Below are 18,710 nucleotides of genomic sequence, written 5' to 3' on the forward strand. Positions count from 1 at the left end.
TTCGATGGAAAAACGGGTTCCGTGATGTTTATAGCAAAAAAAAAAAAAAAAAAGTAGAGCAGGTGGCGAAACGAAGTTCGCTGGGTTTGCTAGTCTTTTATAGTGTGATTAGTTTTTAATATCTTATATTGTATTGAAAAGTTGAAGTAATTTGTCCTCAATTAATTAATGTTAGCTTACTCACGTAATGTTTTACGATTAACTCGACTAGTTTATTCATTCATTTCATTAATTTAGTATGTCTCACGAAAGTTACAATAAAATCATAATTTATTCTCGTCAAATAGTTACGTGAGTAAGACAATAACATAATTAAGTATGTTACACGAAGGTTATATTAATAATAATATATAATTGCATTACTTGCAACTGTCGTGTCCCACGCTGTCAAATATTCCAACGATCAATGTCGGCAACGCATTACGCAATTTCATTAAAAATGTCCTTTACTGGAATCTCGTAATGAATCGCATCAGCTGCATCTGATGAACGAAAACAATAAACTGTTCGAAGTACTTGAAATATTCAGAAATTGGGAAAACAATTATGTTTATTATTGTCTGTGAAATAAACATGGCGGTCACGTTGTTTAATTAAATGATAAATCGTGTTATAGTGATGTGTTTAATTGATTATTGTTCGGCGGGAGAGACCACTCACTGTCGACCGTTATACAAGCTATGGTCAACAGCGAGAGAGACAGACAGTGCATGGGACTGAGTCCTTCTGTGGACAAGTAAACTGTTGAAAAGGAGAAGGAATCAAGTTCTCTTCCCTCCTGCCGTAGACATGCCTGTTGTCAGTACCGTGAGGCGGCAGCCCATAAAAAATACATATATTTGACAACCTATTAGGCTATTATTTCCATATATAATATTTATTTTTAGCCATGGTCGCCCCACTGCAGGTCAAAGGCCTCCCTACCCTCCTTCCACTCGTCTAACTAATTAACTATTACTAAACTATTTACTTAACCTAAAACCTAACAAAAAGTAAACCATGTCAATACATTAATGTAGTTATTGAATCCTATTTTGTTGTTGTACAACCAAACAAAAGAGGTGTCACTGTTTTATCGATGAATTAAATCCGCTAGTCACTCGATACAGCGAAATTTTCTGACAATAGAACATTATTACTTCCCAATAACAGGTAATAGTTATATGGCGTTAGGGTGTGGGCAGAGTAACATTATTTTATAAAGATTTTTTGGGAAAAAAATATTTTGTTACCTAGGTATTATAACAATCATAACATAATAATGTCTAGTCTAGTATTGAGTATTAAACAAACAAAACATATTAAGTAAAATGTATAATTTAATTTTATAATCACCACAAAAAAATAGCAAAAAGCCAACGTCACGCGGTATTCCCAGGCGGTCACCCATCCAAGTACTAACCGCGCCCGATGTTGCTTAACTTCGGTGATCGGACGAGAACCGGTGTTTTCAACATGGTATGGACGTTGGCGATAGTAGAGCCAAAATTGCTCTTCACGTATCAAAAAGCTGGCTGCTAGCCAAAGCTCTCTATTTATACTTACTGGCTTGTATTTTTTCTGTCAATACAAAGAAGCACTTTTGTATTAATAGTTTAGGTGTCTGGCTGCTTCAAATAGCGTCATCATGCATTCAGTTTCCTAAGCGGCACAATGTTAACAAAAGTATTTTTACTTTTAATTATACTTTTCAATAATACCACTCGGATTCAATTTCTGGATAAACAAAATATTGTTTTTTTTTTTTTAATTGGTATAGTCCAGAGTAATTACAGTCTTAGGAAATTCTAACATATTAAAACATTTTTACGTATTAAAAGACACCAATAACTCCAAAAAAATGCAAAAATAAGATCACATTTCCAACCAATATGAACTAACCCTTACACCGTACATAACTCTATACACGTGTGAAAAATTACCCCCAACTCTATTGTCCATAGACTCCCCCTTTTTTTATTTTTACGACCGACTTTTAAAGGCGCGGAATGACATGGCCGAATGTTGCCAGGTAGATAAAATGGATCCGGTGATTTTTTCAGATCGAAAATAGAATGAGTTGGGGCGCAGTCAGTCAGTTATAGATTGACTGTTTTAGTCGAGGTTTAAAGTGGTGGTAGGTTAAAAATAACTGAGAAAAAACGAAATAAGATTATTTAAAAGAAGGCTCCTCACACCACATAGACCTACAAACTTTTGTTTGGATTTCGTTATGTAGATCTTTTTTTATGTCCATTAAGAAATCTATTTATTTATTTTAATCTATTTAAATATTTTAGTTATATCATTTATTTATTTATTATACTTGTTTATTACATTTTTAAATATTAAAATAAAAAGAATAAAAAAGCATTTACAAATATAAAAAGCAGTAGCCCACCAGTAACGGGATAAATCCAAGCTACCTACCGGTGGTCAGGGCTCAAGAGAGAGGAATTAGTTATATCACTATTAAGTTAATATTAATTATTTACTAATTAATATCAATAACGTTTATCACCATATGAAAATAAGCACACTTAGTCCACAAAAAAAATGTGTTTATATTGATATATAAAATCTTGTTTTAATTACATACATTAAAAGTCATATTCCTTTAAAATGTCATGGACCATGGAACTTATTACACACACTAAAACTTAAAAAAACGTGCAAAACTATTTCCCAAAAAGGAGTTTCTTTAAAAAATATGTTTTTAAGCAAATATAAGGACGTAGCAACTTTAATAGTGCGGGCCAAGTAGCGACATCTGAGAGCGCCGGAAATCCGGGCCGGCCATCTTGCAACCGGATGTTGCTAGATATTACACGGGGCTTAGATGCCCGGGTGACCCGATTGTTGAACGTATATAATTACTTGCAAGTCTCTCCCATGTACCTGAAACCCTAGGGGGATAGTTTGAGCTAGGATATTATGTTAACAAATTGTGCTAAGTTAATTTAAGACTTTAAAAGTAAAGTGGAAGGATTTCAATTTGTACAAAGAGTTGAAAGATTGCCTGTTTGATAAATGATACAGATTAATTGTATTAGTCAGTCAGATTACGGTTATCAAGATGAATTTTCTGCGATTTCTTCACTTCTACTGTATGTGACCTGAAAGTCTTATTACCAAGAGTTACAAACATAAAACCCTGACTAAACTAATGTATTTAGATGTAGATTATATTATTATAATATTAATTTAAGACATCGGTGACATATTATTATTATCCAATGACTTTTCACGTCTTGATCATCCGAGAGGGAGCTCAGCCTTTACTGACTAAACTCACTGTTCCTACTCCTGCTTTTCTAGCTGGAACCCTTATAAATCCATTAGGCAGTCCGCAGATGTATTCACCTCTTAGGTACAGTAAACGGAGCACAATACTATTAACTTACCTTAAAATTACCTTGCTAACACATTCACATGCTAACAAAATTAAATGTGGTCTTATACAAAATGGTAATAAGTAAAACCGCCAGGTAACATCAACATCTTTTTCCTTATAAAAAAAAGTAGATCTGCGCAAACCCGGCACACAATCAGAACCTTCTTCCAACGCAAGCTAGACTCAAACTTTGTTCTCTTTGTTAAAACCGGTAATACGGATGCATGAATGTAAACAAAGAACTGTGTGCGGGCCGGTTCTTTCAAAATATACGGGCGGGTATACTCCGACCCGGTTGAAAGTACCGTTGCTGAGATCCACGTAAAAATAACCGGGTATATATTTTTTTTGCAAGATGTATTTTGTTTTTTTTTTAATTGGTGATGGATTTTCTTTTGGTGTTGTGTATTTTGCTATTAATTGTTTATTTTATATTATTTTGTATTTCGTAGTTATTAGGTTCATATATAATGATTTATACAACAGTTTTTCTGTACAATGCATCGTCACGCCTTTTATCCACGAAGGGATAGGTAGGTGCATATTACGGCACGTAAAGCCACTGTACAGTGTATCCCACTCACCATTTGTGTTATAAGTCCCATGTAATAGGGTATGATACCTATTGCCATATACTGGGCACAATTCCAGACTCCGTGCTACTACTGAGAAATTTTCGAAAAATCGAAAAAACCTCACCAATACATTGCCCGACCCGCGAATCGAACCCGAAACCCCTTGTCGTGTTGTTGTTCGATACCTATAAATACGTCAACCACTTTTATCAACGACTGTACCAACAAAATTATTGTTTAAATCAGCCCATTCATTGACAGTTGTGTGCACATCTGTACCGACGTATTTGTACTTTATTGTTTTAAACCTGAAAACTGAAAGATCCGCTTGGAAATTCAATGGTTCCCGGTTTTTGTTCCACATTTTTCGTGCATAATGTTTTTTCTTTAACAACTCTCGACTCTCGGTTTTGTTTCGAACGATGCGAGTTTTTTTTTTTTCGTGAATAAAGAAGTCATATTATTGTTTTTTCAGCATTTTGCTACGACGAAATAAACATATTGTTTGCGTGTTGTTGTTTGTTTTTTTATAATAATACGATCAAATTGATATCGCATTTTATCAGTTATCTACCTATGTTATTGTGTTGCATATACATTTACGGGTTGTAACCGGAACGCTCCCAAAAACGCTACAAAAATCTTTTGTTTTTATAATTTTAATCGTTTTTGTTTTCGTGTTATTCATGCAACATCAGCTTTAAGTAGATGATTACAACTATTATTATACACAACAAACATTCTATTCCTTAATTTTTTGAAAACAAAACTAGTCACCATTTACCGTATGTAGGCTTGCCTAACACTTTTTCCGCTCTAGGAATCAATAGCAAGACCTCCTCCTCAGTCGCACATACACCTACTTACCAAAACCTAACCCTTCCTCCCACACAACGGTCTACTTGACCCCAACATCCAAAAACCGACACGTGACGAATATCAACGTTAATATTTTTAACCTTCTGTCTGCGTGACGTTTAGTATTACAAATAACACGTTACAATGTTTACTCGGCCTCGGCTCACAAGTGGTGATATTTGTCAAAATTTTGCCCACGTTTGTCCTGTTAAATTGTTTGTACTGAATGGCTATGTTCCCCGTTGCGTTGTTTGATTAGGCTTTCCCATTTAGTGTTTTTGTTTTTGTTCTACCTATCTATTGTGTTTTTTTTTTTATACACGTTGACAGTTTTTCTTATGTTTTTGTCGTGTTATGTTTTTGCTTTGGTTAGCCAAGTTTTGTAGAGGTGAAAAAAAATATTTTGTGCAAAAATGTGAATGTCAAAAATGTGTGAGCTCGGTCGTTTTGTTGTGTCAGGTGAATATAAATGAATTATGAAAACGGAACTATAGACTATATTTAACAAAAAATATCTTTAGCTATATTTTTTAAGCTAAAAATATTGTATACTCGTTTTATTTCATCAAACAAACAATGCGAAGCATGACATCTCTGGTTGAATTGGGCATAGAATTTTGTTTTAATTACTCAAACCGAGCTGGTTTACCGAATCAATATATAGCACCTAGAATCAGACATTATGCTTGCTCCGTTTCACAATGAATACACAACAAAGACGTGTTTATTAAAACCAAAATCCTTTTAAACAAACAAACAAATCTGAAATCCGACAAACAAAATCAAATCCAGATCAACTAGATTTTCTATTACACAAACCAAAGAATAACAGAGTGAACAAGATCAATTCAAAGGCGATTTAAACCCCACTCGCGACAGGACAGGATAAATCGGCGAGCGATTGCGTGGTAAACAGTGCCACCACGCAAGAGCTCTGCAAACCCAGTACAGGCTGTAAACACCCCGCGCGGCGATTCAGGGTTACATATTTTAGGTGGTCGAATACTTGAACTTATTTTTTGTTTGTAAGTTTTTTTATTTCTTCTTCATTCTATGGAATATAAATATGAAAAGTTTTAGTCTGTAATTACTTACAGGAGTAAAAACACATACGAAGTACTTATTAGTAGTGAAAACTGCTTGTTTCCCACACCCAGGGTTTCTCTGTCAGAAAAAACCCCTAGACGGACATACATATATCGAGACTGACATATGAAGATCAGATTGGCGATATATGAAAGACGGTGTCTTTAACCGACCATCATACATGATAGGACTGAGGACTATTGATGAAGCGAAAGAGGTTTGCAAAATTCGTAGCAATTTGCGTTCTAGTACCCCTCTACCCCAATAGGAGACAAGCGTAAGGTTAAGTATATAACTATAATCCTTTAAACCCGAAATCAAAAGTAATCCATGATACCTTACTAAAAAAAACACATCCAATAAAACAACTCACTCACTCAAAAAATATATACATAAAATAATATTATCATCCAATTTGACATCAGACATCCGAGTGTCTTACCCGGACGTGAGTTGGAAATTAAAAAAAAAATGCCACCGGTTCATTATCACAAAGTCTTTTCCGACTTGATCCGCGCTTTTTAATTAATTAAAAACGGTCATCTAGTTGATAAGGGTGTCGGGGAAATAAAATGGCGGCTGCTTCAGATGTATGGGCCTACGTTTATATAGGTGAGCGTCGTTTGTTTTAGAATTATGGCTGTTCATTAATAGTGTATTAATTATAATGTACTTACCGGATATTTTCCTTTGTATGAAATACTCAAAGTCAGGTAACGTTTACTTAAACTATTCCTTGATAACAATTTTGTATCGAAAACGGTTGCTAAGGTCTGGATTAAGTAACCATTAAATGACTCTGAGTACGGCGGTTTGAGTTGTTCTTGGTTGATTCTGGCTGCGTGCATCGAGGTTTGATCGGGATTTTCATTATGTGGTGTTGTTTGAAGGTAGATTATGATTCGTATGGGTCAATTATTTCTTAAGGGACTACTTTTAAATGGGAACTGTTATCCAATGACTTCTCCCCTCCCGCCTTGGGCGAAGCAAGAGGGAGTGTCAGACTCTTACTGACTAAAAACCACCCCGTTCCTACTCCTGCTTTTCGAGTTGGAGCCCCGGTAACGCGCTAGGTAGTCCGCAGCTCCGTGTCTTTTTTTAGGTATAGAAGGCAAATGAGCTGACGGATCGCGTGATGGTAATCGATTATCGATTACCGCCACCCATTGACACCCTGAACATTAAGGCAATTACAGGTATTTTATAAAGCCTTTTAAACCTAAGCGTGCCTAAACCTAAAAATAGAACTACAAAGAATTTCTATTATAAGGTTTTACCGCATAATTATTAGGTTAGATTAGATTGTTGTGCTTAACCTTGAACCCAGCGTAAACCTTAGGCTTTAATAGTGTCTAATAGTAACCAGAAATCGGTCCCAAAACTTTTTGAAACTCCAAAAACCGACAGGGCAGCATTCATCATTTATTTTAAGCACTAAATAAATAAAACATACAGTACTCAAAGTGACACAGATTTACAAAAGCTCTAGGCACAATATAATAAAGAGGACGAGATCAAAATTTTGCTGAATGTATAAATTTTAAAACTGGACGATGGCATACACTGGGGACTTAATCAGAAAAAGTGTAGCGATAAAAAATTTTGTGTAAGCAACTTTAGGTTTTATAGCTTTCGTAATAGAGGTACTTATTATATGTCATATTCTGTCGTATATTTTGAAGTTGCTTAATAAAATAATGAATTTATTTTATCACTCCTGTGATTAGTATTGTTATTATAATAAAGAGCAAACCCATTGCAATACGGGATTGCAGACTGATGTTATTGTTATTTTTCAAAACGTAAAAAACCACACTGTATACTTACTTACATGGCAATTGCATTTGACTATCTCAGATTTAATTTCTAAATTGGGGAGAAGGGTAATTGGGCCTCCGGTAACCTCAGTCATACAAAGAAACACGACGCAAGCTTTCTTTCACATCAGTTTTCTGTGAGACCGTGGTATCACTGCGGTCAAGCCAGCCCAGCCGTGCCGAAGCACGGTTCTCCCACACTTAAAAAATACTCTCTTTCTCTCTATCTCTTTCCCTCATGACTGAGGATCGTAATCATCCTGACATCACTCTATAATCGGACGAATTATCTCCATCAAATTATACCCATAATACACAGTAAACATTAAATTCAACAACTTCAAAACACTATAAAACCACTGAAAACACCGATCAATACTAAAATACTCCCACAGTACCCACACACTCAATATAATGTAGGTATAGTTATAAATATTAATGAACGTAATCACACATCATCAATCACACTGAGTGATATCATCAGATATATTATATACTTATATAGTAGTGTATATAATGTTATGTATATAATAATAAGCACTTTCAACGAAGAGGTAATGATGGATTGATGTTTTTAGTGCCATAGTTATCAGGGATTGATAGGGAAATTGTTATTGTGGTAGGTAATGTGTTTATTTTTATTTGTTTATTTAACTTTTTGCAACTTAATGTACAATGGTGGGCTTAATGCCATAGGCATTCTTGCTAGCCAACCTTTAGGTGATGCAGTGAGAATGTGTGTTGTTGGTAGTCTATAGGGTAATTTTTGGATATAGGGAATATGAGCAGGTAGTAATTTTGATTATCTCGTGTATGGCTGAACTGAGTCTGATGTGTTTTTTAGTGTAGTATTGATCAGAGTTAATTGAAAGTTTAAGGGATATTAGTAAAGGAAATTTAAGGCAATTTCAATTTAACGCGAACCTTTATTTAAAAAAAGTGTTATTCATTATTGTGTGTATTGTTCTATATCCTCTATACATTAAAATTCAAATTATTGTTACACACACATTTATTTTATGATAAAATCGATATACACTCACTTTACAATACACAATGTGGGTACAAAAATAGCCCATCCTAGTTATCGAGTAGTAAAATTTGGCAAGTCGCCAAACTTTTTGATTCACAAGAGCAATTTCAGCTCTACAATCGCCAACGTCCATACCATGTTGAAAACACCGGTTCTCGTCCGATCACCGAAGTTAAGCAACATCGGGCGCGGTTAGTACTTGGATGGGTGACCGCCTGGGAATACCGCGTGACGTTGGCTTTTTGCTTTTGATTGGTCATAGTCTGATGTAATGTATTTTTTAATAATTTAACATAAACATTTCAATTAAATTATCTTTCGGATAACAAGGGATTTTGGCTGTCAGATATCACATCGGAAAAACTACAGAATAGAAAAACTAGTTTTCTGTATTCCGTGGGAAAAACACTAGAAGTACATATATTTTTTTTATCAAAGATAAGCAATCCCCACCGCCCATGAACACTCGAAACACCAGAGGCGTTACAAGAGCGTTGCCAGCCATGGGGGTTAAGATTTTAAAGTTTATTGGGAAATCAAGGATTGGGAAAGGGGGTAATTGGGTAAGGCAAGCTTGTAATACTGTAGGGGGTGTTTTACAATACTGGATGACCACTATGTATAAGATTATAACGAAGAGCGTAATTTGAGTGAATGTGGGTAAAACACATTAAGTCATACGCAGAATTAAACATAATTAATTATTTTTTTAAAAGTTTTTACCTGCATTAACTACGAAACTGTCAAAAATAATGTACTTATTACATAAAATAGTATGGGTGTAAAAATAACCCATCGCGGCATTTGAGTATTGAAATTTGGATAGCTGCCAATCTTTTTGATCGCCAAGAGCAATTTTGAGTCACCTACCGCCAACGTCCATACCATGTTGAAAACACCGGTTCTCGTCCGATCACCGAAGTTAAGCAACATCGGGCGCGGTTAGTACTTGGATGGGTGACCGCCTGGGAATACCGCGTGACGTTGGCTTTTTGCAATTTGATATATTTTTTTATTTAGATTTTTGATGCACACATATTTTTTTTTAAAGTCGATACCTATAATTTTTATTGTTTTTAACTTTTATTTTAGAGGCTTTTATTCTTAAAACATGCCAGCCCCGTTAAGATAACATTTTTTTTTATAACAATCATAATAATTCAGAGACTACAAAAGAACGACAAAACACTGTAACACACAAACGCCCCTGGTGTTACAGGTACAACAGACGGTACTGATCAATTGCTTTTGAACACTGGAAACTGCATACAATTCTGTCTAACAGTTTTGCAGATTAACATCAACAAACATACCATAAAGTATAATTTCAGAAACTTTTATTTAAGTAATCACAATGAAGAATTAACACAATATTCAGAATTTTAAATAAAAAAAAATCCACATTTGTTCGCATCAGTATAATTGGCTAACACATCATCAAGACAAGTTTCACCACACCATGCTTCGCCTGTAACCGTCAAGGGACAAAACTCAATTAAATATATCACACAAGTTTAATTTGTTGACGTTACTGCACTACAGTCATATCGTCAGTTTTGTGAATTTAAATTATACGGACATACCATCACGCTTTTAATCCCAAAGGAGGTAAACAGGGTTGATACACACACTTACACACTAACCTATTCTAGTTATCACTCGTACACTTACCTTATTCTACTGGTCACTGGTCAGTCTTCATACTAAAGGTAAACTAATTTCAGGTTCCTGTCTTCCGGAGCTGCGGACTACCTAGCGGGTTTACCGGGGCTCCGGCTCGAAAAGCAGGAGTAGGAACAGGGTAGTTTTTAATCAGTAAGAGTCTGACACTCCTTCTCGCCTCGCCCTGGCAAAAGAAGTCATTAGATGATTTTCCCCCCTTAAACAAAATAAAAAAGGTTCCTATGTTTAATGAGAATTTTGGAAACGAAAATCTTTAATGATAACTTTTCTGTCTTGGGTGTCGAACCTTCATCCTCATTCTAGGAAGGTTTTCAGCTAATTAAGTAAGCATCAATCATCTTTATCTAAAGATAAAGATTTGTCTTGATAAAGAAAAGATAAAGATAAATATTTTTCTTTTCTTTACTCTTTACTAATACTAAAAAGATTGTTTGTTTGATCCGATTTGAATTATCCGTTTTTGTGTTGTATAATCCATTTATTGAGAAAGGTTATAGGATATAAAATATCAGGCTATAATCCAAAGGAGTCGAGCAAAATGGGTGAAGTAACTAGTTAAAATCGAAATTTGTAGAACTACAATTTTTTGTCCGTTTAATCGGACAAATGGACTAACATATAAAGGTTCTATTTTTATCGTTTGTAACTGCAGAATCCTAAAAATCCATTAGCTGTTGATGAAAATTGGATTCAAGTATAAAGATCTATTCTTCCCGCTGGTGCCCTAAGACCTCTAATAAAATTAAACTTTTTATGCTCTAACACACAATAATTCGACAGCACAGTTAGCACGGTGGCTAGGCAAACGGTTGCCACGCAACGTATATCGAGCTCGATTCCCGCACGGAACAATTTTTTGTATGATCCACAAATTGTTGTTGCGGGTCTGAGTGTTACGTGTATGTGAAATTGTATGTTTTTAAACGCAGCCACGATACAGGAGAATATCTAAGTAAACCATTTTTTTTAATATATAGAATAATATCGTCGGGTAACCCTGTAGCTAACATAGTAACTCTGCTGTTGGTGGTGATGCTACGCAGACTGATGTAATGGCTAAGCTGTCAAACTATGTGACCGTTTCCACTAATACTAACCTACGTAACTGTACAAGGAAGATGCGCAGTTCGAGAATGCGATGTATCGATAATTGGGAAGCTATTCATCGCACGCATCTTTCCATATAAAAAAGATAGCTTAGCTGAGTTCGTTTTCACCACTGCTAAGCCTTGTGTACCAATATAATTGATAGATACCAAACGCATCCACGGCAAAGAAAAGCACTCCAATCCAGTTGTAGTCTATCACGGATATTTGATAATAATTATACTGATAAATCATTCTTCAAAGCAATATGACCAACCAGTATACTATGTATATTAAAGTTACCATCTAAATGCATTCAACTTCAGTATAGAGCTACAATTTCCTTCCTCGCTACAGCTGAACTTTACAACCGCGGTCGTTCGCTCCCAAATTATGCCATCGCTAACTAACTTGCGTAATTAGAATACCAATATGATGCAATTATTAAGATAATTTATTAATAGAAGCAATTAGTAATATCATTATATTATAATGTCACGCCTTAATCTCGGAATGGGTAGGCAGAGGTGCACATGTTATGTACTTTTCAATAGTTATGTTATGAAGCCCGTATATTGCTATCATCTCGGTTCGAATCTATCCGCCGTGCTATTATTGACAAATTACTAAAAACCGAAAAAAAAATTATCAATAATTCTATACGTTCCGGGAATCAAACCACAGACCCCTACGGTGCGTACGCTAACAGCTAGACCACATCAGATGAGGACCTGTAGGGCTGATGCCCAATCTGGAGCTGCGGACAACGTAACAGGTTAACGGGGCTCCGACTCAAAGCAGGAAAAGGAATAGGGCGGTTTTTAGTCAGTAAGAGTCTGACACTCCCTCTCGCCTCACCCCAAGGTTGGAAAAGCCATTGGATGATTTCCGCCCTTAAAAAAAACCCCTACCTCGATAGTCGCACTTTACACCACTCTATCAACGCAGAATACGATTCTACATGAATAAAAACAATATTTTTTGTTGGTCTATTGTATGCAATATTTGCTATCAATTAGTTCGATTTGTTATTCCAGTGTTCCATGAAAATTGATGTTTTGTATAAAAATGGTTAGATAACCATTTGTTTTAGCAATGATACAAGTAATCAAATACCAGCACGGATGGCTTCACTTACAGGTGGTTAGGCATTACGCATCGTTTGGGTTGGATTTTCACGCACTGTGTAAGTTTTTTGTAGAGGTATGTTTAAGTCAATTTTGATTTGTGTCTCATTACCCAGATTTACCCTTGTGGACAGATTACAGAAGTCGAATTACATTGAACTTAATAGTGAAAAGTGGGTATACCTTCCTACAATATACAGTGGCATTACGTACTAATATGCACCTCTGTCTACCCCTTCGGGGATAAAAGACGTAACGATAAATATTCGTAAATCACATTCAAGAGAAACCTTTATACAAAACACAGGTATAAAATCAAATACAATCTAACAAAGAACACTTAACAGTTAATTAATAAAAAAAAAAATACAACCACCAGTATACAGATACCAAGAAAACGCCAACCAGTTAACAAACCCAACACCAACAAACAAAACAAACAAACTAAAAACAAAAACAAACAAAGTCAGTCCCACATACATCTGCGAACAATACCACCCCATAACTGGAGAGATGAACAACCCTTGAAATATTCGCTATTTTATAGTTGAAATCTGACACGAGAAGGAGCACTGAGCTTGACTAATTGGAGAGTTCTGAAGTGCCAGTACCAGGGTACCATATGTAGCAGCTGTATGTTGTGTTCTAGTACCATTTCGTACAAGACTTCGTGATTTGGTGTACTCAATTGTTTTATGTCTGATTCTGATGTCGGTGTAAGCGTTGTACCTTGTTTTTTGGAGACAAGAAGTCTTTGAGTGTATATTTCGGGGTCGTTGACATTTTGGTGGAATGTGTCTTTAATAATGATTCGTTGTTCATGAAGCGTTGTTACTTGTATTATCTAAATATATAAGTATAACTCAAAGGTAGTGACTGACATAGTGATCTATCACCGCACAGCCTAAACCACTGAACGGATTGGGCTAAAATATCGTATGCAGGGAGATGCTATGACGTAGGCATCTGCTAAGAAAACATTTTGATCTTTGTCCATTCTACATCCAAGGGGATAAAATAGGGGAAGGAAGTTTAATGAAACTTTGTCCATTTTGAACCAATCGGTTAAACACTTTGATTTTGATATATTCCATTAATAATAATACTTCTTAACGCGAGCAAAGCCGCAGGCAAAAGCTAGTACCTACATAAAATCCAAACACCTGGCGCAGTACCTACAAACAATTTTGAATCGGGAGATCCGACAATACTACGCTTCAATCAAAACCAACAAGCTGCCTTGATTCAATACATAAAACTTAATACCCTACAGTGACTCTTAACACAAACTGATCTAACAACGAAACCACTCCACCAACGTGAATTAAACCATCATATATTGTACCTTTTGACTACACAATTAGCGCGGTGGCTGGGCAACTGGCTGCCGTGCAACGTGTAGTGGGTTCGATTCCCGCACGTAGCAACTCTTTGTGTGATCCACAAATTGTTGTTTCAGGTGTCACGTGCATGAAATTGTATGTTAGTAAACGCACCTACGACACAGGAGAAAATACTAATGTGCTTAATGTGTAAAGTGTTAAAAAACCTTTAATTTGACCTTCAAAAGATCCCAAACCTATCTATCTCCCACACACCATCCAAGAAACTCCATAACGATTACGGAATCCCATCACACACCTACACAAATACCATACGAGTGACTTCAAACAATTCGCTTATGAGAGCAGGCACACCTCTAATACGAATTAGGTAGACCAGTCCGTCTCTCCTAATTGGAACACGGAACACCTCTATTCTGAGTGTCGAATGCACGCACGGTGACATACGGCTGTGAATATTAAACAACTGGCCAGTATTGCTTTTTTGGTGTTGTTGAATTCTTTTTTTTTTTTTTGGTTGTTTAGTTGCAACGGATTTTTTATATTATATTTTTTTTTGGTTGAAATTATTTTATTTTACATAAAGTTATTGTTAACGGGCTGACAGACTACTGCTAAATTATGGGTTGCCTCGACATAAAAATTGGTTTTATCTCCACGATTAAAAGCGGCTACTTGCCATTTTTTTTTTTTTTAGTATACGGGCGTAAACTAGCTGACGGATCACCTGATGGTAAATTCAAAGATCGACTGTGAACTGAGAATTTAATGAAGCAAGCAAATATAACTTTAAATAACCTAATACGTCCCATTAAGTGATAATATCGTGGTGGCCTAGAGGTCTAAGATCCGCTTTTCATGTATGAGGTCGCGGGTTCGAAACCTACCAACGGCAAGTACCAATGTGACATTTTCCGAGTTCTCCGTACTTTCTAAGATTATTTAGACACCACTGACGAACGGTGAAGGAAAATATCATGAAGAAACCTGGGCTTATAATTTCTAATTATAAGTTTGAAATCGCCAACCCGCATTGAACAAGCGTGGTGATTAATGCTCAAACCTTCTCCATATAAGAAGAGGCTTTGATCAGTAGTCGCCACTTATAGGCTGATGATAATGAAGTGACAAAATTACCAATGCTTATTTGCTAGTTACAATAAGTAACGGTATGTCACAGTAGGAGCCAATTTTATATGCATTTTGGTGCCTAAAGGGGTCAAGCTAATAATGTTAGCGACGTAGGGATTGTAAAGTTCCACATAACTGCGATCTAAACGTTCACTATTGCAGTTTCAACTTTATTTTTTTATTTATTAGGTAGATTTTTGGTCAATTGGTTTTGGAACTAGACAGATATAATAGTTGATTAAAAAACTTTAATTCATACATACATATTTTGTCGTATTACAGCTTGAAACTTGGACAAAGTTTAAATTTACTTCTAGTCGAACTGACTACAATCTAGTGCAGGTAGTACTTTTTAAGGTGGCAAATCATCCAAGGACTTATCCCAACTTGGGCGAGGCGAGAGGGAATGTCAGTCTCTTACTGAATAAAAGCCACCCCGTCCCCACCGATTGGATTTGAACCCCCAAAAGGCAAGGCTGATGCCTGATCCGGAGTTGCGGATTACTACTTTACCTGGGCCTTTGCCCGAAAAGTGGAAGTGGTTTTTAGTCATTAAGAATCTGACACTATCTCGCTTCGCCAAAGAAGGATTCTTCATTGGATGATTTACCTCACTAAAAAAAAAACCAAAAGGCCAGCAACCAACTTGTAACGCCTCTCGTGTCTCATGTGTCCATTGACGGTGACAACTGCTTACCATCAGATGATACGTCTATACGTTAATAAAAATAGCAAGACACGTAACAATATAAGAAACTAACAATCACTGCATCTACAAACACAATACAAACTCAAAGAAACAAAAGTAATTACTTCGCTACCTTACAATACTACTTGGAACTAAAGAAAGAGGCTGAGCAAAGAATTAATTTCAACTAGAACAAGTTTGAATAACTATGAAACTAATCTGTGAAACAATAGCACTTTATGTCTCTGAAGCCGGTCTGCAATCAAAGTAAATATGACTTGAATGCCTTTTGCTTCAAACTAGTTTATTGTTTTAAGGATTTGTGGGGTGGTTGGGTAATAATGAGTTGTGGAGATTTATGTCATTTTAGTTATTCGGTTTGGGTCTGTATTCTATTTATCTAATACCTTTAAACGAGCAATTCTTGTATATATATATAGAATCAAGATCTTGGAAACGGCTCCAACGATTTTCTTGAAAGTTACAGATTAGGGGTCTTTCGGGTCAAAAAATCGATTTATTTAGGCGCCAGGTCCAAGAAAAGCTCGGTTCCTAAGATACAGGCAATAAGTTAATAATAAATTTTCTTCATAACCGACGATTATCGCCATTTATTTTTCAAAAATCGCTACGGAGCGAAGCTCGGTCAACCAGGCACTTTATTTAAAGATACATCAAAGAATTAACTAAAAATCACGGTTTACTCACCTAAATTAATGGAGAAAATTTCTACTTGTAAGCTATACCAGCAGGCTGCGCGACTTCGCCGCGTCTGTGCACACTGCTCATGATGAAGAGTCCCTCTGTGACTCGAAACTAGTAGAGCAATATTTAAAATCTTGTTTAGTTTCTAGTTTAACTTTTCAAATTCACTGAATAAGTATCATGATCATTATCATATCAGCCATAAGACGTCTACTGCTGAACATAGGCCTCCGCCAATGACTTCCAGATAGGCCGGTTGGAAGCGACCAACTAGTACTACTTTGAATTCCTGATGCCCTGGTACTTCCAAAACAACCTGAAAACTAGTCTACCTGTCCTAGGGGATACTTGCGGACCTATTTTTATAGTTGTATAGACTCAGTAGTTACAATAAACAGGGCGGTTACGTTGATTCACACCCCCTACCCTTTCACCCCGCGTAATTTCCTGCTCTCCACTCCCCGTCCCCCTCACAGCTTACAGTCTTCCTGTGTGGTTGTAGGACAAGGTGTGACTCGTAGCTGAGCGAGAAACGGGAGCGGTTAATTAATAATATAATTATATTGGTATGCTAGTAGTGTTCCGCTGTAGTTTTATTGAAGATGTTTTTATAGGAAATCAAAATAATTTAGATTTTTGTTTTGAAACGGGACGTTGGAATTGTTTTCATAGTTGATTTCGTCCATTTTTTTTTATTGCAACGTGTTCACCCCTCCAAATGATCACTGAATTAATTTAGCTTTTTTTTACGGAAGGAAAAACAATTTAATGACTTCTCCCTCCCGCCTTAGGCGAGGCGAGAAAGACTGTCAGACTCCTAACTGCCTACCTGCCTGCCTGACTACCTAAAAACCACTCCGTTCCTACTCCTGCTTTTCAAGAATTATTGAGATCTGCTGATCTCTATCAAATATGTACGTAGTGTCTTACACCAACTTGGAACCAAACCGAAATATTATAAAAAAATCTAGTTATTTTTACTAAATTACATAGATAGGCCCTTGAAAGATTTTTTTCAGATCAACACATTAACCGAACCGCTTCTAACTTAACCCACCCTCGACTTAGCCATTCGGCGTACGCTGTCCTCTCTGCAATTTGGCCTATTGAATTCTGTTGCAGCAACGCGTTAGTCTGTTGCATGTTGCATCGTAAGCTGTGTACGCTTTATTTGCGCTGAATAATTACAGATACTACTCGCCTTGCTTCGCTCGTGTTTTGTTTAGAGATTCCTCCTTTTTGTACTGTGTTTAATTCTTTGTCTACAGAATGGATTTGCTTGTCCTGTGGAACTGCAGTTTGTTGGTGCGATTGGCAAGTTTATTTTTTCACTTCATGTTAAACAGTTTGTTGAATTAAGCTGTTTTCTGTAGGGATGTTTCGTAGTCGTGTGTTAAGCTAAAGGTACTTCATGAATTACATGAATTTAAAATGATTTTATATAATATTTGAATTGAAATATTGGCGATGTATTAAATAAGGGTCAAATTTAAGGTACCCTTAACTGAGGAGCATGCATGATAAGACTGATGAGGTATATAAAATTCGTAGCAATTGGTGTCCGATTGTCTCTGCCTACCTCTATTGGAGACAGGCGTGAGGTTATGTATGTATGCTGGATTTAAAATTATACTTATTTCTGTATCTGAAACTTATAGGTAAATGAGCTGGAAACAGACCTCTAGTTTAATAAAACTTAAAAATGGGTACCGCCTTCAATTTTCTTTACCCACACCAATTTTTAAGTCAGATAATATCCCTAAAACCTTCTTCTAAGTCTGAAAAATACTATGCCGAAAACCGCATTGAAATCGGTTTACTAAAATGCAAAATACTCTTCATAGCATAGCTACATAGCACATCTCTCTTACCCACACAATCATAACAAAACTGACAATCTGACGTCATTATTAAACCTTAATATTTCAATTCACGTACGAAACAAGTCTTACAAGTGTAATGCAAGTTTTGCGCTGTTGCCGTTCTTACACAGTAACTTATGTGGTTTTACCTTCATTACTTCGCAAGTACGTCAGAATTATAAAGTTAGACGAGTGCCACTTTCGTACGACGCTGCGCTGTTAGGGGGTTACACGCGAACTGTGGCGTTTTAGGGTTAAAAAGACGCTCGCTGCCTAGTTTGTAGTGAATTTAGTTAATGTTGTTTGCGAAATTATTTGTTTTGAAAGAGTTAAGTTAAGGAAA

General features: G+C 36.1%; 3 non-coding genes across 3 annotated transcripts; 2 read left to right on the forward strand and 1 right to left on the reverse strand.

Annotated features, from left to right (window-relative positions):
• Positions 1-1,353: 1,353 nt before the first annotated feature.
• Positions 1,354-1,472, reverse strand: LOC118275944 (5S ribosomal RNA). Its single transcript, XR_004783630.1, has one exon. It is a non-coding gene; the product is annotated as a 5S ribosomal RNA (ribosomal RNA).
• A 7,391-nt stretch (positions 1,473-8,863) lies between these two features.
• Positions 8,864-8,982, forward strand: LOC118275953 (5S ribosomal RNA). The gene has a single exon (XR_004783639.2). It is a non-coding gene; the product is annotated as a 5S ribosomal RNA (ribosomal RNA).
• Positions 8,983-9,613: 631 nt separating this feature from the next.
• LOC126910989 (5S ribosomal RNA) lies at positions 9,614-9,732 on the forward strand. The gene has a single exon (XR_007705578.1). It is a non-coding gene; the product is annotated as a 5S ribosomal RNA (ribosomal RNA).
• The last annotated feature ends 8,978 nt before the right edge of the window (positions 9,733-18,710 follow it).

Source organism: Spodoptera frugiperda, chromosome 8 (assembly GCF_023101765.2).
Source record: "Spodoptera frugiperda isolate SF20-4 chromosome 8, AGI-APGP_CSIRO_Sfru_2.0, whole genome shotgun sequence".
Lineage (NCBI taxonomy): Eukaryota > Metazoa > Arthropoda > Insecta > Lepidoptera > Noctuidae > Spodoptera > Spodoptera frugiperda.